Consider the following 26,736-nt stretch of genomic DNA (forward strand, 5'->3'; position numbering starts at 1 on the left):
GGGGGCGTAGACGGCCTTGTGGTGACTAATACGGCTGGAGAGGCAACAAGCAGATGATATGACGGATTCTCCTTCACATGAATAACAAAACATATGAAAGAGGCACAATCGAGAAATTTTTCGTCGCGTTTCAAGGCTAAGTAAGTTCGCTGTAGATTTTAAAGCAGAATCACAAGTGTAGTATGAATAATCAGAATAAATAAAGCGGATAGCACGATTTTCATTTTTTTCTAAGGTTAAAGAGAGGCTAGACTGGCGGGGATTTCATATTGCTGAAGCGTATTCTAGTTTAAGGCAGGCAAAAGTTAGGTATGGTAATGATTTGGTGGATAGGGTTGCAAATCTTAGATTGCGCCGTATGAAACCACGGGTACGATTAGCCTCGTTAGAGATGTTCATGATATGAGGTGACCATGTTAGGTTTTGCGTTACATTAATACCCGAATATTTACAGGAAGATACGGATGACACTTCCGAACCAAAAAGAGCAAATTTAGAAGGAAAATGCATCTGCCGACGATGGAACGAAATCAAACAAGATTTGGAAATAATAAGAAACATTAACAAACGTTTGCAAAAAATTTCGATTCGGTTAAGATCTTGTTGAAGAATGCCAAAGTCAGCACTGTTAGGGATGGGGTGGTAAATACACAATCGTCAGCAAATAAGCGGATAGTAGAGGAAATATTAGAGGAAAGGTCATTATTGTACATCACGAAAAGCAAGGGCCCTAGGACTGTATACCTTGGGGATCACCTGAAATAACCTGGCTGCGAGAAGAAGAATAACTGTTAGCATAGACAAATTGGTCTCTGTTAGTCAAAAAGTTACGAAGCCATTCCAATACTAAAGGATTAGGATTTAAGCGCCATAACTTTAGTAGCAGTCTTTGATGCGGTACTTTATCGAAAGGCTTTTCGAAATCAAGGAATAGAGTGTCAGTAAGAACGTTTCGGTCAAGATTGGAGCTTAGGTCATTAATAAAGAAAGCCAATTGGGAGTCACATGAACGTCCTTCCAAAAAGCCATGCTGGTTAGTATGGACAAATTTTACGTAGACAAGGAATATGACTATGAGCGAATAAATAATATGTTCCGTTAGTTTCGAACAGACGCTTGTGAGGTAAATGTGGCGGTAAATTTTTCATGAAACAGGTGAGCCCTTTTTGGGGAGGGCAATGATCTTACCAACTTTCCAATCCTGTGGAAGGACACCTGTTGATATGGACTGCTGAAAGATGCGGCACAATATTATGCTTACAATGTTTATAGTATCTTTAGGATTTTATAATTTATGCCGTATACACCAGATGAAGATGTAAGTTTCAATGATTCAATGAGTTCCATGATGCCGTTAGCATCAAAGGTAACTGGGTGGCCGAGAGTTGGGAATTGCCGGTAAGCCACCGTCTGGTTTGCTTGTAAAAACTCAACGAAAAAAGTTAAGAATGTGGCTAGTTTCGTGTTCCGGGATAAGGTTGTTGTCGTCATGTAATGTTAGAGGCTTAGAACGTGATGGGATTATAGTTTTCCAGAACATGCGGGGGTTGGTGCGCAAAATGGCAGGTAGGACAGACGAGAAAAATGTACGTTTAGTCTTGCCTGATAAGGATAAGTATGTTTTTTCCTGCTAAATAATTTATTTCTCCTGCATATGCGGTGCCAAACCGTTTTTCGGATCGAAAAATTTTTTCTTTTTGTTTTTGATGTGTTTCAGCTCTTTGTTGAACCATGGCGACGATGTTTTTCCGGTGACGGTGATATTAGGGACGTGCTTATCTGTTAGTTGATGCACCTTGTTTCTGAAAAGGGGCCAGTTAACTTCGATTGATTGTTCTGAAAAATCTCGGAAAAACAACATGCAGAAATCAGCTAGTTCGGAATTAAATGGCTGCATAGTTGCCTTTGTCGTACAGTGTTAATGTTTCTCCTTTTCTTTTGTGCGTGGCAACTGGCAGGAGTACGTGGATTCAATTACGGAACGATCACTGAGCCCCGGTAAATGAAGTAGTGGCGAGACGTCGTCACGAAGAAGTTAACACGAGGTGGAATATGTTGGATGAATGATTGCTTAGTCTTGTCGGGTTTGATACGAGTTGGGACAGACCAAAGGTTAGACACGTGTTGGCAAAATCACTTTCGATGTTATCTTTACATGTTTTGGAGGATAGGTCGGACCAGGTCATTGCAGGAAAGTTAATGTCGCCGAAGAGAACAATGGGAGTATGTTGGTGAGCCGCGGTTATCACGCGAAGTGCTTCATGGAAATTAGCGACAAACGAGTCAATTAAATCAGGTGGACGATAGCAAACGCCAATGATTGCGGGAGGAAATGAAGCGTGGCACTGAATGAACAATATTTCTAGAGGAGATGAAGTTTTAATTTCAGAACAACGAAGCGAATCATTGGTTCCTATTAGCACGCCTCCTCCACGTCTATTTGTTCTATCGCGACGAAAAATAGTGTACTTAGGGAAAGCGGAAAGTATTTCAGAGTCATGTACAGATGATGATAGCCAGGTTTCAGTGAGCATGATTATGTTGCTATGTATTGTGCGCGCAAGTCTTTCAAGTGGCGTCAGGTTTGGGCAGGAGGCTTCGGATATTAGTGTAAAGTAAGGACAAGGAGTTGAGCTTTGGGCTGACTGGAGGTTTATGCACTAGCAATGGCGTGCGGGGGACAATCTTCTGTGAAGCATGGTAGAAAAAATAAACAGTGTTATCAATTATTAGCTCATTACAGCCGAGTTTGTATGTTTCTGTTTGGAGTTTCGGAAATTCGACTAACTGTTTCCTGCAAAGAGAGTAGGTTTTCAGCAGTCTTCCGAGATTCTGTAGTCAGTTTTTTTATCTACTTAGGACAAGAAAGAACTTTCTCTCTAGTATTAAAGTGAGAAAATTTAACGATGATCGGCCGTTTCTTGTTGTTTTGAAACTTTTCGACCCTGTGCGCTCTTTCCATGGTGTTGATTGTGACGCCGAGTTTGTCCCTACCTAACTCTGAAACCAACTTTTCTTATTCGAGCCATGTTTCGTTGTCAGTGTCTGACAAGCCGAAAATAATAAATTTTTTCTGCGTGATCTATCCTCAAAACTCAGATATTTTGAAAGTTAAATTTGCAATTTCACCCGAATTTCGCTCCGCAAGCGTTCGCATATCGCTAACATATTTCCGAATTTCGAATTATTAAGAGCTGGTAGGTTGAAGCTCTGGCTACACAAATGTTGGTTATAGTTCAACCTCGAAAATTCTTGTGTTATAATTCTGTTGCTGTGTTAATTAGGAGCGTCGTTGTTGGCGCGCTGTCCTGTGTGCCGCTTGCAGGAAAAAGGCGTCTCCCATATCCCCCCAGTTAACTTTTTCCTGCACCAGGTGCAACCACACTATAAACCCGGGAACTTCCTTCCTATTCTCGTCCGCTCACCTGACACTCTGGTGCTCCTGGCTATGTTAGCCTTCTGTGGGAATACACTCATTCACCCTTAACTACCATCGCTTATATTGCCTTCGCATTGCATGCCCTGCCCAAGCCCATTTCCTTCTCTTCGAAAAGGAGTTATCACGAAAATCTTTTCAACTCCTCGACTGGCCGATCTGAGGAGATATGGAGGATATTGAGTCTTCTGACCAGAGAGCCACCCGAAATAGCTCGAAAGTAACGTTAGATAATGTAGAATTAACCGGGGTTAACCTAGCCAATTCCTTTAACGATTACTTCCTTTCCGTTGCACAGGCACGAAACACCGCAGCTAATTTCAGTTACATGGAACCAAGTGCCTGCCATAGTATGTTTTTGAAGCCCGTCACAACTTATGAAGTTATTGCAGCATTTGTATTAGTCAGAAATAGCAAGTCAGAAGATGCTCTTGGTCTTCAAATCACACCAGTTAAATATGTTATTGATGTAATAGCACCCTATTTGAAGCATATATTTAACGCCTGCCTATCGTTCGGTCTGTTCCCTCGTAACATGCAACGCGCAAGGGTTACCGTGATCTATAAAAAAGGCAACCGGGATGAATGGTCAAATTATCGTCCTATTTATATTCTTGCTGTCATTTGCAAAGGTTTCGAAAAATTAATTCTACAACGCTTGATGGCTTTTTCTGACAAACATAAAATTTTAACTCCGGCTCAGTACGGCTTCCGAAAAAATAAGACAACCGAGTTAGCTTTGCTTGCTCAAAAGGAGCTGATATAACAGAATTTTGAAACCAAAATTTCGTGTTAGGCATCTTTTTTAGATTTCACGAAAGCCTTTGATCTAATCAATCACCGCATCCTGCTTCAGAAGATGGAATACTACGGTTTTCGCGGCAAAGCTCTTTCTTTAATATCTTCTTACAGCATCGCGCAGAATTTGTCGATATTGAAAGACAATTAATGCTCAGCTATTAAACCAGTAGTTTCGGGTGTCCCTCAGGGGAGTATTTTAGGGCCCTTCCTGTTTTTAATTTAGGTCAATGATATTGTTAATATTGAAAACACGCTGCCCCGTCTTTTAAAGAAGTTTCACACTGCAAAAGTTGATGTATCACGAGCATGCCACAAAAATATACAGGATGTATGTGCTACTTTTTAGATTTCACCATGATTTCACTGCTTCCTTGTCTCTTTCGTTCCATAAAGTGTTGACCTGATTTGAATAACCAATGACATGTTTTTCTGTGAAGTATATTTTTCTGTTGCTTTTTTGTTATCATTTTTTGTGTACGTGTGATGAAGACGATGACCCAGACAAAGCAGATGACTCGTGAAAACGAAGAATATGGCCCTGCGCATCAGCCGTATTGCTATCGCCACGTGTGTCTGTGCCCGACCTGGTTGCCCTCGGATTGTTCTCGCTGCTGCTCCCTTTCTCCCAGCTCTTTTAAATAAACCCCCGCCTTACATTTGGTGGAGGTGCTGGGTGACAGCCCTGGAATTGCGCAACCGTACTCTCCCGCCGCCTGCGATGCCTCACGCCGTTGAATAACCCGTGCAAGTGGGCCCAGCAGTTACCTGCGCCGGCTCCCTTCGCCAACGGGACCCGGCCATCTTCAGTGGGACCGATGAACAGGATGTCGAAGATTGGCTCACGCTTTACGAGAGGGTGAGCCTTTACAACAAATGGGACGATGCCACCAAACTACATAACGTAATTTTTTATCTCACCGGCGTGGCTAACCTGTGGTTTCGGAACCACGAGGTGCACATCCGCACCTGGTCTGCTTTCAAGACAACCTTCTCCGAAGTGTTTGGTCGTCCTGCTGTTCGGAAACTCCGCGCCGAACAACGCTTGCGTGAACGGTCTCAGCAGGTAGGCGAAAGCATTACCAGTTACATAGAAGACGTCATTGACCTATGCAACCATGTAAACCTCAACATGTCAGAAGCTGACAAGTTTAAACACATTTTGAAGGGTGTTGACGACGACGCCTTTCAGATGCTGGTAGCGCGCGACTTGCGCACCGTTGCTGAAGTCGTCACCCTCTGCCAAAGCTTCGAGGAGCTGCGGAAGCAGAGGCTCCTGACTCGACAGCAACCTCGACAGGTTGAGTCGCTTGCTGGACTGACACCAGCACCTGACACCTCATCACTGCTGCAACAAATCAATGACTTTGTTCCGGAAGAAGTGGCGCGTCAGCTTTCTCTTCTGCCGAACCCTACAGGGCAAGCTCCAGATTTGGCTCCGGCCCTTCGACACGCCATCCGAGAGCAGGTTGCCGAGGCCCTTCCACCCGCCCATCCGCCACCACCTGTCGCCGCTCCACTGACATATGCCGACGTTGTCACCCAGACGCCGCTCCATATGGCCTCTCGCTGACATACGCGGACGTCGTCGCCAGACCTCGACCGCCTATCTATGCTTTGCCTCCAACACCTGCGCGAGCGGTGGCTCCTTCTCTTCCGCCGGCTCCGCGAGTCAGCAATCCCTGGAGCACCATCGACAACCGGCCTATCCGCTACAATTGCGGCTTGCCTGGTCATGTGGCCCGGCTTTTCCGCCGCCGTCTCCCAGTCTACGCGCCACCTCCTCCTGCTCCCGCGTACTGGCCTTCCACGAGTCAGTACTCCGGATCTGCTGAGCCGCCGTCTAGTCGTCCTTTTTCTCCTGACCGTTCAGCCCTTTCTAGACGCCGTTCACCTTCACCGAGGCGCCGCTCCGTTTCTCCTATGCGACGTCGCCCCAATCTCCCTCAGGAAGAAAACTAGGTGCCGCAGTTCCTGAGGCGAGAACTGCGTCCTCGTCGAACTTTCCAAAACCTCACATATCCCCTGCTAATCTGATCGAAATTTCTGTCGAGGGCATTACTGTATTGGCCCTTGTGGACTACGGTGCTGCGATTTCTGTTATGGACGAAAAGTTTTGTAGTTCGTTGAAGAAGTTAAAGACGCCGATTGCTGGACTGTCGCTGCGTACGGCCAGCGCTGAGCACATCAAGCCGTCCGCAGCGTGTACCGCTCGAGTTGTGATTCAGGACTCCCTCTACACGATAGAATTCGTCGTGCTGCCTTCCTGTTCCCATCCTGTTATTCTGGGCTGGGATTTCCTTTCCGCCCATGAAGCTATCATCGACTGTGCTCGAGCGGAAGTCGGGTTCTCTTCTCTGCCCAATCCTTTTCTGGACGCTACTCCTCCTGTTGCCTGTGTTAAAGCCCTCGCCACCGAAGACATCGACATTCCCCCGTGCTCTTCCGGTTTTCTACACTTGTCTTGCGACTCTATCGGTGACGACACTGTCCTCTTTACTCCAGGCCATACTTTTCTGCACCGCAAGTGTCTCCCTTTGCAATACGCCGTACTGACTGTGTCCGCTGGCCTTTCGGTACTTTTGGTTTCTAACTCGTTCTCCTGCCCTACCGCTCTGCGCCTTGGTGAATGCCTCGGCAGTGTGCAGCCCATCGCATCTCTGCTCATCCGCGAGGGGACCGACGATACACCGCTCCTCGCCATGAACGCGCTCAGCCCTCCTGCCTCAACGCCAGATCGCTCTTCTACCGAATTGTTCTTGCGCTCCATCGACGCCGATCTTCCCCCGCCGTAAAGAACACAGCTTCTCGCCCTCCTTCATCAATTGCGCTCTTCCTTCGACGCTCACCAAACTTCTTTGGGCCGAACTTCCACCGTCACCCAAAGCATCGACACTGGTGCCCACGCGCCGCTGCGGCAGCGCCCCTATCGTGTGCCTCCAACCGAGCGCCAGACTATTACAGAGCAAGTAGACCAAATGCTTAAAAACGGCGTAATTCAGCCCTCAAGTAGCCCTTGGGCATCGCCTGCTGTCCTTGTGAAAAAGAAAGATGGCTCCATACGCTTCTGTGTCGATTACCGCCGCCTTAAGAAAACGCGCAAGGATGTCTATCCGGTCCCCCGCATAGATGACGCTCTGGACTGTTTCCAAGGGGCGGAGCTCTTTTCCTCCCTCGATTTACGTTCTGGGTACTGGCAGGTCCCCATGGAAGCGGCCGATTGTCCCAAAACTGCTTTTGTGACCCCGGACGGATTGTATGAATTTACTGTGATGCCATTCGGCCTTTGTAATGCCCATGCAACCTTGGAACGAATGATGGACACCATTTTGCATGGACCCACGTAGAAAATGTGTCTATCCTATCTCGACGACATTGTCGTCTTTTTCCTCGACTTTGAAACCCATCTATCCCTCCTGAAGCACGTTTTGACCTGCCTCTCTGACGCTGGCCTGCAGCTCAACTTGAAGAAATGCCATTTTGCTGCGCTTCAGCTGACAATTTTAGAACACGTTGTCTCTAAGCAAGGCGTTCGTCCCGACCCAGCTAAACTTCGCGCAATCGCAGACTTTCCCAAACCCACTTTCATCAAAGACTTGCGCAGCTTCTTATGTCTGTGCTCTTATTTTCGAAGGTTTATTCAGAACTTTGCTCCGATTGCTGCGCCTTTAACACAACTGCCCGGCAGTTCCGACTTATCGATGTGGTCTCCGGCGTGCGACGATGCGTATAACACCTTGCGCCGCCTCCTCACAGCGCCGCGCATACTGCGCCATTTCGACTCGACCGCTCCTACCGAGGTTCACACGGACGCCAGTGGTGTCGGCCTCGGCGCCGTACTCGCCCAGCGCATCTGTGGTTTTGATGAATACGTTGTTGCCTACGCAAGCCGCACACTTACGAAGGCTGAAACTAATTACTCCGTAGGCGAAAAAGAGTGTTTGGCCGTCGTATGGGCCCTTGCCAAATTCCGCCCGTACCTCTATGGCCGCCCTTTTGACGTTGTGACGGACCATCACGCGCTTTGTTGACTTTCTTTTTTGAAAGACCCATCCGGCCGCCTTGCCAGGTGGGCTCTTCGTCTGCAAGAATATGACATCCGCGTGGTCTATCGTTCCGGCCGCAAGCATCAAGACGCTGATGCCCTGTCCGCTGCCCACTTCCAGCCGAGATTGCCAGCCTTTCCACCTCTGACGTCTCGCCGTCGTCCCTTCACATCAGCGACATGCCCTCAGCGCAACGTACTGACCCCTGGATCGCTTCTCTTCTCGACTTTCTCTCCAACCCCACGGCTGCTTCTCCATGCCGTGCTCTCCGCCGCATTGCTTCCCACTTCGTGATTCGCAATAACCTCCTCTATCGCCGGAACTACAGCACCGAGGGCCGCAAGTGGTTACTCGTTATTCCTCGCCACCTGCGCACGAACATATGCGCCTATTTTCACGCTGACCCACAATCCGGTCACGCGGTAGTTTTCAAGACATACACCCGCATCCGGCTGCGCTATTACTGGCGCGGCATGTACACCATCGTACTTAAATACGTACGTGCCTGTCTCGCCTGTCAACGTCGCAAGCCATCTCCTCATCGTTCTGCTGGAGAGTTGCAGCCACTCCCTTGCCCACCCCGCCCTTTCGACCGTATCGGCATTGATTTCTACGGCCTGCTTCCGTACACTGCGGCCGGCAACCGTTCGGCTATCGTTGCGGTTGATCATCTCACGAGATATGCCGAAACAGCCGCCCATCCGTCTGCCACAGCGACGGACGTTGCCTCCTTCCTTTTGCAACGTTTCGTCCTTCGTCACGGTGCACCTCGTGAACTGCTTAGTGACCGCGGACGCACCTTTTTGTACGATGTCGTCACCGCCCTGCTCCGCCAGTGCAACATAATCCATCGTACCACCTCCGCCTATCATCCGCAGACCAACGGCCTCACCGAGCGATTTAACCGCACCCTCGGGGACATGCTCTCTATGTATGTCGCATCCAAGCACTCGAATTGGTATCTCATCCTCCCTTATGTGACTTTCGCCTACAACACCGCCCAGCAGTCCACTACTGGCTTCTCTCCCTTCTTCTTTACGGCCGTCATCCATCTGCTACAATAGACACCATTCTGCCTTACCAACCTGACGCCTCCGAATATACCCGTTTCCGAAGCCGCGCAACACGCACAAGATTGTCGCCAAATCGCCCGGTCACTCACAACTGACGCCCAGTATCGCATAAATTCCGCCACGACAACGCTCACACCACATCGCACTTCTCTCCTGGTGCGCTTGTGTGGCTCTGGATACCGTCAAGTACTCCTGGACTCTCCTCGAAATTTCTCGCCAAGTATCACGGCCCCTACCGTGTCCTGGAGCGCACATCTCTAGTTAATTACGTCGTCGAACCCTTCACGCCATCTCCTGATCTCCGCCGCCGCGGCCGCGAGACAGTTCACATCCAGCGTCTCAAGCCTTACTACAACCCCTCCATATTGCAGTCGCCGTAAGTCGCCAGGATGGCTCCTCTTCGCCCCGGGGGTAACTGTGAAAAATATGATGACCCAGACAAAGCAGATGACTCGTGAAAACGAAGAAGATGGCCCTTCGCGTCAGCCGTATTGCCATCGCCCCGAGTGTCTGTGCCCGACCTGGTTGCCCTCGGATTGTTCTCGCCGCTGCTCCCTTCCTCCCAGCTCTTTTAAATAAACCCGCGCCTTACATACGCTTCATTTCCTCATTGTCTTTTCTAATGATTTTGTGTATGTATGTTGCCTGCTGCCCTGCAATGCAGGGGATGAGGGGCATGTCAAGCCACAATTTCTGGCTTTTTTCCCTCGACCCTCACCATGTATACAGAGGAAATAAATTGAATTGAATTGAAATAATATATACGCCGACGACACAGGTGTGTGTTTTTTTCTGGACAAGCGAGCATCAACTTAGCCGATCGAGCAAACAGGACATTAGGACATATAAACACTTGGGCAACGGAGAATGATTTAAAGATCAACGTTGCAAAGGCAAAAGAAGTCATCTTTCATCCACGTCAAAAAGGTGTTTGTCTACCATCCCTTGCAATAAACAACACTACAATTGAAGTGGTTCCCCATTTTAAAACATTAGGGGTTATTTTCTCAGAAAATATGTCTTGGGACGACCACATTACCTATCTCTCGGGGAAGCTCTCTCGTGCGACTGGCTATTTGCGTCGCTACTTTTCATCTTTTCCCATCTCAGTTAACGTATGATTATACAATTTCCTGTTTTCCTCGGCAATGAGTTATGGCGCGCTTGTCTGGGAAACCACAACGCTTGACAATATAAAAAATTATTGCGTTTGCAGAAACGTGTTATCCGCATTACTGCAAAAATCCCTCGTTATTCACACACAATGCCGAATTGTTTAAGAAATTTAACATATTTGGTATAGAGTCTTTATATTTTTATAGACTAATCCGTCATTACAAGTCGGAAGTAATTAAACACGACAATTCTTTAGGAGCGCAAGTCGCCCTTGCTACGAACTATCCTGTGTATTGTACACAAAATCCGGAAAAGTGTACAGTTGATGTATGCCGCACAAATTACGGGAAACAAATGTTGAAATATCGTCTGCCAGATATCCTGAACGAACTGTCCGGGGAAGATAACCGAGATGTCTTCAGCAAATCGTTCAGGGATCTACGCAGTATGTTTCTCTAAACTAGGAAATGTACCTAGAAATATAGTGAGTTTCTTTGTTTTGTTTTTGTGAAATAAGCACAGTTACAGCAATGTGTGTTATTTTGCTCTCGTTTTTTCTTCACTTCACATTCTTGCCGTGCATTTTTTATTTTTAGCCACTTCTGTACACTCTACTTTTTCATGATCCGGAAACCTCGTTTGTTTGCCTGTTGTTATCTGCATTTTTCGTTTCTTTTTCACGCCTTTTTGCCTTGTGGGCAGCTGCGTTTTCTGCTAATTCACTGCCTGCATTTCATACATTCCGCGTTTTCCACTGTATACCTTGTAAGGAGCACGGACCTCGTCAAGCCACCTTTGGCATTTTGTCCGTGCCCCTAAGCATCTCAGGATGTTTCAATAAACTGATTTGATTTGATTTAGTTTCGACTAGGATGTCATTATCCGCGTTTGTTACCTCACCCACTCTCCCCTCTTCCTGTCTCCATACACCAGCACCAATCACTCGCCTTGTCACAGCTGGATGCTCTCCCCAACTTAATTTCAACCAGTTATAAACCCAACAAACAATGGTTGCACTGTTCGCTTGATGCTCGTGAGGCGAAATCTGGGAACTTCATCTCAGCGCTAATAAATATTTACAGGTTAGATTTACTAAATCAAAGAACATTAGCGATTCTACGCAGAAAGATGGCGAAACCATTCTCTTAAAGCAAATTAAGCTAATTAGTAAGGCGTTCTACTCTCCGTTGATTTGCTTTTTTCTACCCCTATCGATATAGGTTTCAAGGAAGCGGGCAAAATGCTGAGCCTAGTTGCACAGACCCTTCGTGCTGCCCCTCATGTTCTTAAAGGTGCCAAATTATATGTCACTGTTAATACCACACTTAGAGTATGCGACCTCAGTGTGGGATTCGCAATTGCCAAAAGCGATTGATAATTAAGTTATCAACATCATCATCACCAGCCTGACTACATCCACTGCAGGACAAAGGGCTCTCAATACCTCTCCAGTTAACCCTGACCTGTGCCAGCTGCGGCCACCCTATCCCCGCAAACTTCTTAATCTCATCCGGCCACCTAACCTTCTGCCGCCCCTTTCTAAGCAAGCTTGCCTTCTCTTGGAATCCACTCTGTTACCCTTAAGGACCAGCGGTTAATTATCTGGACCTCGCATTGCATGTCCTGCAACACATGGGCAAGTTTTGCAAATAAATAAAATGCTGCAGACTTGAGCCCGAGCAAACACTGACAGTTCCCTACTCATCCAAGGCTGGGTTTGCCGCCTCATGGAGACTATCAGTGAATCCCAGTACGCGCCATTGTTGCGAACTTGGTGAAGAGGAACCCCTAGGTAGTGAAGGGTCCCGCAGTCCAAGGCTATGCCTTCATAATTACTTGGCGTTGTACCCCCATGGCCCAACCAAAACTCCTTGGATTTATCTAGATTAAGAGCCGCACCTCATACCTCGCAAAACTGTTCAGTCAAATGTCATGCTTCAAGCACACTCTTTTTGTCCGAACAAAAGAGGGCGACATCATCTGTATAGTTTGAGATCTTAATTTCCATTGCGCCAGGGAGAAACCACGGATAGTTGTGCTGTTAACAATACTTAGGCAAAGGGATTCAAGATACGGGGCAAACCACAAAGGCAATAATGGACCGCCTTGGCGAACAGATAATTTTAATGGAATAGGTTTGGTTAGCTATTGGTTAACAATTAGCCTTGTATCGGACTCATTATAGCATAGTCTTATGCCCCTAATCAAAACATCTCCAATATTTGCCTGCTCTAAGACCGCAAACAAGAAATGGTGACGAAAATTATGAAAGCAAGGCTGAATGGTGGGCCACTTGGTATGACATGTCGAAGAATAATTTTTACCAGCCTTCCAGCGTTCCAGCCTTGTCCTGTGTAGGTTCTCCTCTTTTTCCTCATATTTTTTCGGCTGGTAGAAGCAATTCTTGAACTTTGTCAAAGGCCTTGGCAAGGTCAATCTGAATTAGAGCTACTTGTCCAATCTCATCTGATACCGTCTCCACTACTGAACGTGCAACATGAATATGCGTTTGGGTGCTGCGGCCTCTGATACCGCAGACCTGATGCGTGCCTATTAAGTGAGCGACAGATAGCTGCAGACGATTGCAAAGAACCTTTGCAAAATGTTTGTAATCTACATTGCAGATGGAAATTGGATGATACCCCTCAACCGTGCTCAACCGATTTGTATCTGTGCTTTTTGGAATTAATATAGTATTCACAGAATAGAAAATGGGGGGGGGGGGGCAAAAACTAACATCGTAAGAAGCCTGGAAAATCTCCATCAAAACAGGCGCTAGGAATTTCGAAAACGTTTTATAAAACTCGGTTGTAATGCCATCTGGCTCAGGAGATTTCTGCGCTGTCAGGTCGAAAATGGCAGATTGAATTTCGTCCAAAGTTATAGATAGGCCCTGCCCACTACAGCACGCTGCTCATCGTCAAGTCGAGGAAAGGCTTCGAATAAACGACTGTAATCTGATCTCACATTTATGCCCGCACAACCCCCAAACAACTTCCGATAATAGTCGAAGAAAGCCTCAATAATACCAGGACCACCACTGTATGTGCAACCACCATTCTGAACTTCGAATATTTCTTTAGCAAAAGCAGTCTGCCTTTCATCACTCAGGGGCCGACGAGATGGTTGCTCATCCAGAAACCTTCGGGACCTACACCTTATCAAGGCCTCCTTAATTGTATCTTTCGAGTTTAAAACTGCTGAAGCCCTGCTTTTACGGCAGTGATACCTTCTACATAGGCACCTGGGGTAATCCTCTCTAACTCATGTAGCTCAACCAAAGTATGGCCGAGCTCTCGAAGGAGATGTCTCTTAGCCAAGTTTTTTGTTTCTTTTTAAATAAGTCCCATTTTTGCAAAACTGAGAGATCACCGCGTGACCATGTGTCCTTCAAGCAAGTAGATACAGCACGTTTGAAGATTTCATCTGAGAGCAGACAGCTATTCAACTTCCGCAGCTCCCATCGAGGGTGGAGTATGGGCCACTGTACCTCTATATATCTAAAGAGACACCATGCACTGATCACTGAAGAATATGGGCCGCACCCAGTAACCAAAAACGCTGGATAACATGTCTGCTGAAATGTGAATCCTGTGAAGCCGAGCACTAGAGGAGCACTGATAATGAGTGAAATGGATGTTATCTCCCTTATCTTGCCCAACATCCACCAGGTTGTATTCGCATGCCAAATGAGTAAGTAAGCAGCACTGAAGTCATAACGCTTACTTAACACTGCTGGGTCTTCATCCCTATGAACACAATTGAAATCACCCAACAGCATAATTTTACGATCCGTGGACAAATGGTCGACTAGTGACAGGAAAAATAGTCTCCTATCACGCTGCTTTGCAGGGGCAGACACACAAATAATTCGCCACAGTACAGGCGAAATTGCGAGGTCGCAGCAGATAAGTCGCCCGTCATCATCTGTGCGATAGGATATGTCAGTAATCCCCAGTGTGTTGGTCAGGAATAGCATGCACCTTCCTGATAAGCCACGAAGGGTCCCTGGTTCAAGCGTGTTAGAGGGGCACGAACTGAAAGCGTTGTGGTGTGTACGACGGTAAAGTGTGTTGGGGGATGTGTTGCGACGTTAGACAACGATGGCATGCAAAAAAAGTTGCCGACATCATCTAAGGGTCATGTGATAAGTGTCACGTGACAGCGATGACTTGCAGAAAAAGTTTCTGACGTCATCCAAGGGTCCCGTGATAAGCGTCATGAAGACAACGATGTCTTGCAGCAAAAAATTGCTGACGTTCAAACGGAAAAGCTTTCGCATTTCTCCAATGCAGCAGACTTCAGTACTCTCGAATTTTTTTTGTTCACTCATTCTATCGTCAAAGACCAAGTAAGTTACAATGGGTTAGATGAAGTTAAACGAAGAAGAAAATATAGTCTTTATTCTGAGAAGCAAAATCACCTTTTCTTGAAGGGCGTAATCTTTCCTGTGGATTGCGAAAACTTTGATGTCTTCAATAGCTGAAACATCCGGGAGAGGGAAGATGATTGCTTTCAACGGGCGCCATAGGAATGCAAGGCAGAAAGTTCTTTTTTAGCACGTCTGACGGTGCCAATCTTGCGACGATGACGATGCATCTAGAAAATGTATTGAGGTGACAAAATGAAATCAACTGGAATGAAATGATTATGCGTCTTATGAAAAGGGTTAAGGCACATATTTTCAGGCTTAATGTAAGTAAGGTTCATAAGTTAGGCGTCATGATTATAATGCCGGTGGCAGGATTATAATTTGAAATGGCAGAAGGATAAAGAGAACGGAGTTATTCTGTACAAGTTACAAAGAATGTACACGTATCTTATGCCTGGCATTCTCATTTTGGACGTATAAGTGTTTAGCGAAGGAGACATCTACGCGAATATTGAACAGGCGACCAATTTTGAAGCAAGTAGTCAAGTAGGCGATTAGCGCTCTTAATAACGTACTAATACCGGGTACACCGCGTTAAGTTGGGCGTTGTATCATCACCTGAATACTTGTATGAACTTCAGGATTCAAAAGAAATGTCGTTAGAGTGTTTGTCTGTGATGCGGGGGATATGGGAGGGTTACAGAAATATTGGAAAAGGATATGTATTCACGATTAATTCCGCTCCCCACTGTTTTTACCAGGTATAGGCGGCAGTAACTGTCATTAATAAAAGCAGCGTAAAGGCTGAGAAAATGGACGGAAAGACACAGGACGAACACTGCGGTATTGTATCATTAACGCCAAACTCTAGAAGGGTACAATGCCATTTTCACAGTATTTTCCGAAAGGACACACGGCCCGTCGCGAAACACGCACCTATAGCTTGTGCACGGCTCATCTTTACCGGCACAGGTACCGACGATACCGACAGAGGGCACCGAAATTGGCATGAACAGCTTTCGTACGAAGGTCCGTCAGTTGCCCCACACCGTTGTGCTGCAGCGGCTACTCGCCCAGGACAATTAGTGCTTAGCGCCTTCGGTTACACCATCTCCACACAAGCACGCAGCTTCACGCAGACTTCACTGCCGCTCCCGGCGGCTCTCCGGCAGCGCCTTGATCTGTCCAGACACGCGAGGAGGTGATCGTTCCTATCTGCGAGCATGTCACTTTGCTCGTGCCTATCCGTGTTGCTCGTGGCTAGCCGAAAGGCGTTGAAGCAGCAACGAACCATGCCACAGGGTGTAGCGTACAACACTCGTGCTCCCGGCGGCAAGAGCAGCGAGTTACATAAGGAGCGGATTTTCCGGCTTTTCAAGGATAAGGAGCTGTTAGAAGATCCCGCGGCTGTGTCAGTACACGCCATATTTGCGTGGGCCCAGAGGCCGTCCGCCGCTCGCTTGTTCCAGCGTGGGAAAGCGGCGCAATTCCTTTCGCCATGCTGCTCGACTCGAAAATACGTAGTGATTTTGATTTGGATATAATATTAGGCGAAATTACGACCCGTAGCACTTCTCTACGCTACAGAAACACTGGACGAACAAGAGGACGGTGGACCATATGGAGTGGCCACACCGGCTTGCTGAGATTATTTCAATTGAATATGTTTGGATAAGCACCGCGCGTTGTCTGAGAAAAAAAAAAGCCAGCAGCGCCAAGCAGAAAGTCGAAAAGTTGCTGAAAAACTGGAAAGAGAAAAAACATTAACTAGACGTTCACTGACAGCATCCTGGACTCCATGCTTCGGCGGAGTCGAGCAATGATCCCCGCAAAAGGCTTCGTGTGAAGTACTGGCGCATTCGGTTATTGTGATAAGCCATTCATGAAATTGTTGCCTCACTTTGTAATTGAAAAAAAGAACATAGAATCGCCGATACCTGCACGGAGCGCCGAAAGCAATTCTTCAATAAATCTGCTGTGGGAACAAACTATCGCTTAGTATAATAATCAACATTGGCTGGTAATATGTAAAAACTACAACATTGCCATCCCACCAACCATGTGCAAAAATTTAGTGTGACAAAAAAAGTTGAATTCGAAAAACTGAAATAGCTTATCTTTTTGTTTAATGCTGTATATCTGGGCTACATTTAGTGCATAGGAACGCAGCTGGAGCTAGCAGTATTGAAATTCAACAGAGATGCATGAGCATTTAAGGTGCGTATTAAACACGGCGATTTTCAGCACAGTGTGTACGTGCTTCTCGTTGCGGGGTACGCGCCTATATTGTGTGTGCCGTGGGTATCAATGCGGGGTTTTTACAGAGCAGGTCGGAAAAGCTACGGCTGACATCCATGAATTAAGAGGCAGGAATAGGCTTCAAGGCACCATCCAAGAAGTGCAGTTGTCGCTTCCGCATCAATAAATTTGGCTTCCCCTGCACTTAACCACGAAGGTTCGAGCTGCGTTGTATCGGTACGCAGGCAGAATAGGGTTCGATATCTTTACAGAAAATGAAAAGCAATTTTAGCGTGACAGGGTTAAAATTGGCTGTTTTGATTTCTATGTGATGCATTTTTGTTTTGTTTGTGTGTGTATTCAGAGACGATTTTTTTTATTGACTTATGTGTATAACTATGGTTTTAAACATGTTCTGTATTACTTATTTAGCTCTTCAGTTTCGTTTTCTTTTTTCCACTCCTGTTACAGCCCCTTAAGGAGGCTGACAGTATGTATCACTGGGAACGGCGGCACTATGAGGATGCAAGTGTCTAACCCATTCGTGTTCACTCCGCAGATGTGGCTCAGCGCGCTTCTGTGCGCTTTCATCGGACCCGCAAGCCCGCCTGTTGCCGATGCGGCTGCCCACCACAGAATCCTGAAAGAACAAATTTTCCACTCGGCGGCTACACGCTCCGTGGGATGTGCGCATGACCCGTGGACAACGCCCCCGAGCTTTCCCACTATATATTGCCCTCCGACAAGCAGCACGGCGGCACTATGAGGATGCAAGTCTCTAACCCATTCGTGTTCACTCCGCAGGTGAGGAAATGTCACGGAAAATGCTTTCGTTCCAATGACCCCTTCCTATTTGTGCTGCCGTGCCCAAGTGTCTGCTGCCAAGTTGCTCTGTTCTTCAAAGAACTGCTTTTACTGGCCGGAGATGTCGAGCTCAATCCAGCCGCCGAACGGTCCCAAATCGCGAAGCAACTGAAAGTAATTGCAATAGATATAAAAGACATAAAAGAAAAAAGACTCACCGACATTGAAGACAAAATAGACGACCTGTCAGCGCTAGAATCTAAAGTCGCCTCTTGCCATGACCAGCTTGCTTCATTGAACCGCCTAGTTGTAGTCCTGGAGAACAGGATTGAAGACTTGGAAAAATGCAGCAGGAGGTCAAACTTAATTGTTTACGGCCTCCCAGAAGAGGGAGATGAGACTAGGGAATCACTGGAAAGCGCTATTAATGAAAAGATTATTGAAAAAACGCTCGGACACGGCAAAGTTGAGATATAGCGAATTCACCGCTTAGGAAGGCCAGCACCGAACAAAGTTAGGGCAGTTATCTTTAAGCCTCTGGATTTGCGACGCAAGGGTGAAATTATGAAAAACACTTTCAAACTTAAAAACAGCTCGCTTTCTCTTGGTGAAGATTTTTCACACAAAGTCAGAGGTATTAGAAAAAAGCTCTGGGACAGTTCGAAACCGAAGCGTGATAAGGGTGATAAAGTATCTTTGTCCTTTACCAGGCTATTCATAAATAGTCAGGCATACATCTGGGATGATAAAAACGACAAGGCACCATTACAAAAAAAAAAAAAACAACGGAGAAGAACCGCTTCGCCACAGGACTCGCCTTCAGGCGCAGTCGAAAACAGGTCCCCACTGAACTCAAATGGCATACTTTCCCCCGCTCCTATCTATTTGGTTGCACAAAACAAGCGCATTAACGACAGTAGGGCCCTTTTAAAGCCCGAAAAACAGCTCAGAATAATCAGTGTTAATGCCCGAAGCCTTGTAAATAAGGCGGACGAATTTGAAATTTTACTGCTCGAATACGATCCCCACATATGCGTTATAACAGGAACTTGGCTATATAATGATATAGGTGATGACGCCGTATTTCCGCCCTCATACAAGGTATTCGGGAATGACAGGCCCTCAAGGGGCGGCGGCGTAGCTGTTATTGTCAAAAACCAAATTGAATCCGCCTTAATCGAAGACGTCCCCGATCTTGAATGCCTTTGTCTTAAGTTGTCGTGCTGGGGAAATGGTTTCATTTTTTATGCGCTTTATAGGCCCCCTGACGTCAACGATGATTACTTAGTCAAATTTCAAATCCATATGTCAAAATACACAAAGAATAAAATACTGCTGATCGGCGATCTGAGTCTTCCAGGTGTTGACTGGGACCGCCTTGAATGTATAGGCTCTAAGAAACCTGTGAATGCTGTCTACAATATTATGTTCACATATGACTTGGTCCAGATTGTACGCCAGCCGACTCGTGAATCCCGCAGTCGCGATTCTATATTAGATTTGGAATTTGTACCTCGTGCTCTTAGTGACTGCACTGTATCGGTTGAGCACTGTTCTTTTGAGCATTGCTGTACCTTTTCACGCGCGCAGCGTACGCAAACAGCAACATGTATGTACAATCACAGATTATACGCGCGCTGATGATGCCCTCATAATACACCACTTGGAAACGTGCCTTATATATTTTGATGGAACGGACGCTTGGGCACTTTGGATCAAATTCAAGGAAATCTGCTATTACTATCTAGATAATTTTGTGCCTACAAAGCGCAAAAATGTCCGTAAGCAAACGCCTTGGATGAATCGGAACATTATTCACCTTAAGCGCAAAATAAAATGGCTGAAAAAAAGAACGCGTGCAACCAGATCTGATCTCGGAGCTTAAAGGGGCACTCGCTGGCGTGGTACGCAAATCAAAAGATTATTACTTCAAAATATCTCTCCCAAACTTCATAAAAAATGACCCGAGCAAATTCTAGGGTTTTATAAGTGACGCAAAGAAACCGGTTTCTGAAGTATTAGTTGCTCATACATTAGTAAATGATCAAGGGGCCATTGCTCACCATTTCAACGAATACTTCAACAGCGTGTTCACGGTGTCACAACCATACACACTTGATGCTGCACCTGCCTATCCCTCTGAAGCGAATTTTATTACTTACGAAGGTGTGCTTTCAATGCTTCTAAACTTGAAAACTAAAACATCGTCCGGCCCTGACAATATTCCAAACATTTTTCTCCGTAAATATGCCGAATCTGTTGCCAAGTTTCTTGTTATTATGTTTCGCACCTCATTGTTGTCAGCGAAAGTGCCAAGTGAATGGAAGACAGCCCGAATTGTGCCAATTTTTAAACAAGGTGACCGACTCATTTTAAAAAACTACCACCCTATATCATTACTTTCGTCCTGCTGCAAGATGATGGAGCATGTTATCGCAACCCGCATTAACGAATTTTATAGTGTAATTCGGTACTAACAAATTTCCAACACGGTTTCCGGAACGGTTACTCTACCTTGACGCAGCTAGTATCCGTAGTTCATTCCTTTGCCTCAGTACTAGATATTAATGGTCAGATTGATGCAATCTTTCTAGATTTTAGCAAGGCGTTTGACATAGTCCCCTACAGCAGACTTATATAAAAACTACATTCCATTCGCCTCCCGCATATTCTTATTTCTTGGATAAGTAATTATTTAAATAACCGAAAACAATACGTCGCTCTTGGTGGACAACAATCCGGCTTTCTTCCTGTTGCGTCTGGTGTGCCCCAAGGAAGCGTCCCGGGGCCTTTACTGTTTTTACTGTACATTAACGATAGTGCCAATGAAGTTGTGCCCGGTGTTCAGATCAGACTATATGCCGATGACTGTGTGTTATTTCGCGAAATCTCAAGTGCTCGTCATCAAATAGACCTGGATAATAGCCTCACTAATATAGTGAACTGGTGCAGTCGTTGGGGGATGGCTTTAAATCCGGACAAGACTGTTTCTCTCTGCATTACTCCTAAAAGGAATCCGATAAAACATGCATATATTCTTGGGTCATCCCCGCTTAAGGAAGTGCCGAAAAGAAAACTCTAAGCTTACGCCGCAAAACACCAGGCCACCTTACCCCTGCATGAACCTTCCTTCCAAAACATCATAAGTCTGGGAGGCACACACATGCACCCAGACAGGGGAGCCAGCTAGGCGGCTCTTGCAGGGAAGCAAATACTCCCCGCACCAAAGCGCATTGTTCACGAAACAGATTTCGACGACTGTGGTAATTCGGCGTGGCGGTCCATCAGGCGGCTCTTCCAGAGACTAAATAGTCCCAGCAACATAAATAGATCATATGGCACAGTGCTGTTTTTCTCCGCGGAGAAAAAAAAACGAATACTGTAGGGTGTGATGTCAATGTCCTTCGTAATTGTTCGTTGTAAAATGTCCCAGAAGAACATAGCATCAATGCACAGAACAAAACAAAGGTCAATTGTCTCTGGTGTATTGCATAGGCGGCAATTCACCGTCCATGGCACAAGCGTCTCCTTAGCATGAAGCCATGCCTTCACGGGCAGCGTTGACGTGTGCAACTTAAAAAAGCATGTCTTCGCGGCAGACGAAATGCACTTTCGCCTAACAAGTTTTTAAACAGTGGTGTTAAGGAACTCCAGGAAAGGTTGCCGATACAAGGGTAGAGGGAACAAATACTCTGCACGTGTCTGAGTCATCCGCCTTCTGGAGAGGCTATACAGGTTGTCTAAAGTAAAGCGCACAGTGATGAAATTGAAGGTGTTAGCAACTTTCTTAAGGAATCCCCATAAAGGACCCTCCCGAGTGTGTCCCGTCGGTGCGGATAGGAAAGGCAAATGAGCACTGAGACGCCTAATAAGCACGGCTACTAAAAAGGGGTGGTTTGTTTTAAAAAAGAAAAAAACGCGAGACAAGCTGATGCACGAATAAGTGAACAAGGCCGATTCCACCAGACTCTGGGGAAAGAAATAGGTTATCGCGACGCATGGGTTCTCATTGGGAACGCCATACGAAGGCAGCAAATATTATTGGCATCACCTGTACTTTCTTCCTCGCACAGTGGAGAACCTGCAGCACATAGGCAAGTTTTGCAAATAAAAAAAAAGTTGCAGACTTGAGCCCGAGCAAGCATTGATAGTTCCCTACCCATCCAACCCTGGGTTTGTCGCTTCATGGAGACTATTTGAGAATCCCAGTAGGCGCCATGTTGCGAATTTGGTGAAGAGGAACCCCTAGGTAGTGAAGGGTCCCGCAGTCTCAGCTTATGTCACCACAATGACTTGGCGTTGTACCCCAATGGCCCAAACAAAACCCCTTTGATTTATCTAGATTAAGAGCCGCACCTGATACCTCGCAAAACTGTTCAGTCAAATGCACCGCGCTATGAAGGCTCCTGGGGGCGAGTTGACAAAAGCTGACCGAGTGAATGCGTTGAACTCTTGAACTTCGGGAAGTGTCTGTGTGTACCGATGCGTACATGAGCAATCCACCGGCAGCACTGCAACACGCTGCCCCGTTCCACCCTTAAAGGCGAACCATAAGCGTCTTCAGTTTTTGAAAGCGCTTTGTAAACAAATCAAAACAGTCGCCTTGATAGTCGCAAGCACCGGATTTTCCGCACTATATTCCGCACCCGGTGTATGGTCCGCCGAGGCTAATTTTGGCCTAAAATGAGAGGTTTTTGCTTGATAGTCCGCACCCGATTTCAGCTGAAGATTGGTCTAACAGATTTTTCCTAGATGTGTCACAGAAGCAGTCTAGGTTTTCCTCATATTTTTCAGGGAAAAACGCCACATCACCTAAATTTTTTATCGCCATCAAATTCTTTCCTGCTCGGTTCGACATTACTGCTTGTGCACGCTCCCCCACACTGAGCTCGAATGCTGCCAAGAAGGCTGTTCGTCTTATTGTTGCTATCGCAACCGTTTTTCAAGAAGGACTACGACGCCTCCGACGTTATTCATCGAGGTTTTTCGCATGTGTCCGCAAAACCAAGCACTAAAACGCAGACACCTAAAGTACCTCCAGGAGCATTTGCTTGCATATCGGAGCTAATTGCATTTCGGAGCTCATTTCGCTACGCGATTTAGCAGGGCAAAATGTCTCAGCCGCATTCGGGTCGCGCTTAATTATTTCAACAGCCAGGCTATTCTTCTTCGGATATGACAAAAGATATTTAAAAAAATAATTCATGTATAGTCCGCAACCACAGATAGTCCCCACTATATATGGCATCATCATCATCATCATCATCATCATCATCATCATCATCATCATCATCATCATCATCATCATCATCATCATCATCATCATCATCAGCCTTACTACACCCACTACAGGGCAAAGGCATCTCCCATGTCTCTCCAATTAACCCTCTCTTTTGCCAGCTGCAACCACCCTTTGCCTGCAAACTTCTTAATCTCATCCGCTCACCTAACCTTCTGCCGCCCCCTGCTACGCTTACTTTCTCTTGGAATCCACTCCGTTACCCTTAAGGACCAGCGGTTATCTTGCCTTCGCATTACATGCCCTGCCCAAGCCCATTTCTTTCTCTTGATTTCGACTAGGATGTCATTAACCCGTGTTTGTTCCCTCACCCACTCTGTCCGCTTCCGATCTCTTAACGTTACACCTACCATTTTTCTTTCCATGGCTCGCTGCGTTGTCCTTAACTTAAGCTGAACTTTTTTCGCTCGCCTCCACCTTTCTGCCCCGTAGGTGAGTACCGGTAAGATAAAGCTGTTGTACACTTTCCTCTTGAGAGAAATTGGTAAACAGCCACTCATGATCTGCGAGAATTTGCCATATGCGCTCCACCCCATTCTTATCCTTCTAGTTATCTCCCTCTCATGATCCGGATCAGCTGTCACTACCTGCCCTAAGTAGACGTATTCCGTCACACTCTCGCTGACAGTTGTGAACTGTTGTTCCCTTGCTAGGCTGTTGAACATTACCTTGGTTCTCTGCATGTTAATTTTTAGACCAATCGATCTGCTCTGCCTAACTCATTGATCATGATTTGCAGTTCACTTCCTGAGTGACTCAGCAAGGCAATGTCATCAGCGAATCGCAGATTATTTAGGTATTCTCCATTTATTCTTATTCTCAACTGTTCCCAATTCAGGCCTCGGAATACCTCCTGTAAAGATGCGCTGAACAGCATTGACGAGATCATGTCTCCTTGCCTGACGCTTTTCCTTATTGGAATTTTATTGCTGACTTTATGGAGGACTATAGTAGCTCTGCAGTTGCTATATATATCTTCAAGTATTTTGACATAAGGCTCTTCTACCCCCTGATTACGCAATGCCTGCATGACTGCTGATGTTTCCACTGAGTCGAATGCTTTCTCGTAATCAATGAAAGCTATATATAGAGGTTGGTTATATTCTGCGCATTTCTCTGTCACCTGATTGATAGTGTGAATATGGTCTATTGTGGAATATCCTTTACAAAAGCCTGCCTGATCATTTGGTTGATTAAAGTCTAACGTTGCCCGGACTCTATTAGCGATTACCTTAGTAAATACTTTGTTGGTAACGGATAGTAAGCTGATCGGCCTGTAACTTTTCAAGTTCTTGGCGTCTCTCTTCTTATGAATTAAGATAACGTTTGCATTCTTCCAAGCTTCTGGTACAGTCGAGGTCATAAGGCATTGCGTATACAGGGTGGCTAGTTTTTCTAGCACGATGTCCCCTCCACCCTTCAACAGCTTTGCTGTTACCTGATCGTCCCCAGCTGCTTTTCCCCTTTTCATTGCTTCTAAGGCTTTCTTTACTTCATCTTTTGTTACTGGTGGGATGACGCATTGCTGTGCACTGCTGTCTTTCTCATTAACGCTCTGATTATATTGGCTACTGTACAGGTCTGTGTAGAACTCTTCGGCTACGTTAACTATCTCTATCTTATCCACATTGCTAATAACATTGCCCTGCTTGTCTCTTAATGCATACATCTGGTTTTTACCTATGCCTAGTTTCCTCTTCAGTGCTTTTAGGCTACCTCCGTTCTTTAGAGCATGCTCGATTCTCTCCATATTAAACTTCCTTATGTCGGCTACCTTGCGCTTATTTATTAATTTTGATAGTTATGTTAGTTCCATTCTGTCGGTAGGGTTAGACGCCCTCATGCTTTGGCGCTTCTTAATCAGCTCTTTCGTCACCTGAGATAGCTTCCCGGTATCCTGTCGAACTGTCCTACCGCCTACTTCTACTGCGCACTCCGTAATTATTGATTTCAGATTATCGTGCATTGTATGAACATCAAGATCGTCTTCCTCAGTTAAAGGCGAATATCTGCTTTGCAGCGCTAGCCTAAACTCGTGTGCTTTCCCTCTTACGGCTAACTCGTTAATGGTCTTCTTCTTCACTAGCTTCTTCCGTTCCCTCTTCAACTCTAAGCTTATTCGAGACCTTACCATTCTGTGGTCGCTACAACGCACCTTTCCGAGGACGTCCACATCCTTAATGATGCCAGGTTTAGCTAATCCATGGAAAACTAGGCATTTCTCCAGTCCCCTATGTGCAGTGTTCAGAAACGCGTAGAACTCGTCGTCATCATGATCACACCTTAGCACCATACTTCGCGCATACTAACACTTTTAAATTTTCTTATTTTCCACAAACAATTGACGAATGGAACGTCCTGCCTCTACAGGTGATATCAGCTGTTGATTTTGACAAGGCACTCTGTGAGCTATTTTAAATATATGTACTATATTACACAATTTTATTGTTCTGTGTTTTACGATGTAACTGTTTTTGTGTTCAGTGAATGTGTTTTTCTGCCCTCCCTGCCTGGACTCAAATGAGGGTCTGCAGCATTGTGGAAATAAAAAAAAAAGTGGATTTCATTTTTAGCACTAAAGGACAGACACATACTGTGCTATCGTGGATTAGCGAATAGACGAGAACTAGGTGTGGGATTCGTCAATAATCAGGATATAGCTGGCAACGTAGAGGAGCTCTATAGAGTTAACGAGAGGGTAGCAGCTATAGTAGTTAGGCTGAATAGGAGGTACAAGCTGAAAGTGGTGCAGGCCTACGCACCCACATCCAGCCATGATGACCAGACCGTTGAAAGTTTCTATGAGGACGTAGAATCGGCAATGAATAAAGTAAAATCGCAGTACACTGTACTGATGGGCGACTTCAATGCGAAGGTGGGCAAGAAACAGGCTGACGACCACGCGGTAGGTGACTATGGGATAGGCTCTAGAAATAGCAGGAGAGTTATTAGTCGAATTCACGGATAGAAATAATTTACGGATCATGAATACCTTCTTCCCCAAACGAGAAAACAGGAAGTGGACCTGGAAGAGCCCCAATGGTGAAACTAAAAATGAAATATGGCATATCAGCTTTTAAACCCGTATACCCCGCGGACTATAGTCAGAAAAATACGGTCGAAAATTTTGTTCGTGTGGGGTACGCACAGTATTGTCGCACAAGGCTAACCTATGCCATGCTGTGTACGTTTCCTCGTCAGCTCCACCTGAAGCTTGGATATCTCAATCCAAGCGACCGTTAACTGTCATGGCCATTCCTTGAAACCTCGACAGAAGTCGACGAGCGGCAGGTTGTTTGCGCGTAGTGAGGTGACTTGTTGCAGAGACAATAACGATGACATCGATGGTGTATGCGAAGTTTTGCACTTTATGGCACATTTATGGCACATAAGCAGCTAAGACTACAATTCGCCAAACACTGGGTTAAAATGTCTGTCTGCTTGTGTAATAGACAACTTCGCTAGAGTTGCTTTTACTTTCTGAGGTTACCTTCAGTGTTTGCTTCATATGTGTAAAATTAAACCTGCTAATTATGCAATGCATCTTTCAGCAT

At 45.9% G+C, this 26,736-nt stretch overlaps 1 protein-coding gene and 1 long non-coding RNA gene across 2 annotated transcripts in view; one reads left to right on the plus strand and one right to left on the minus strand.

The window, feature by feature from the left end:
- LOC144099536 (uncharacterized) overlaps nucleotides 1-26,736 on the minus strand; it is a 325,768-nt gene that overhangs the window by 232,434 nt on the left and 66,598 nt on the right. The gene's annotated exons all lie outside the window — the stretch shown is intronic.
- The window catches only part of LOC144099537 (uncharacterized), a 116,142-nt gene that overhangs the window by 2,099 nt on the left and 87,307 nt on the right, over nucleotides 1-26,736 (plus strand). The window contains exon 2 of the long non-coding RNA XR_013307425.1: nucleotides 17,639-17,883. This is a non-coding gene — a long non-coding RNA (uncharacterized LOC144099537). The remainder of the gene's footprint in view (nucleotides 1-17,638; nucleotides 17,884-26,736) is intronic.

This window comes from Amblyomma americanum, chromosome 7, assembly GCF_052857255.1.
Source record: "Amblyomma americanum isolate KBUSLIRL-KWMA chromosome 7, ASM5285725v1, whole genome shotgun sequence".
Lineage (NCBI taxonomy): Eukaryota > Metazoa > Arthropoda > Arachnida > Ixodida > Ixodidae > Amblyomma > Amblyomma americanum.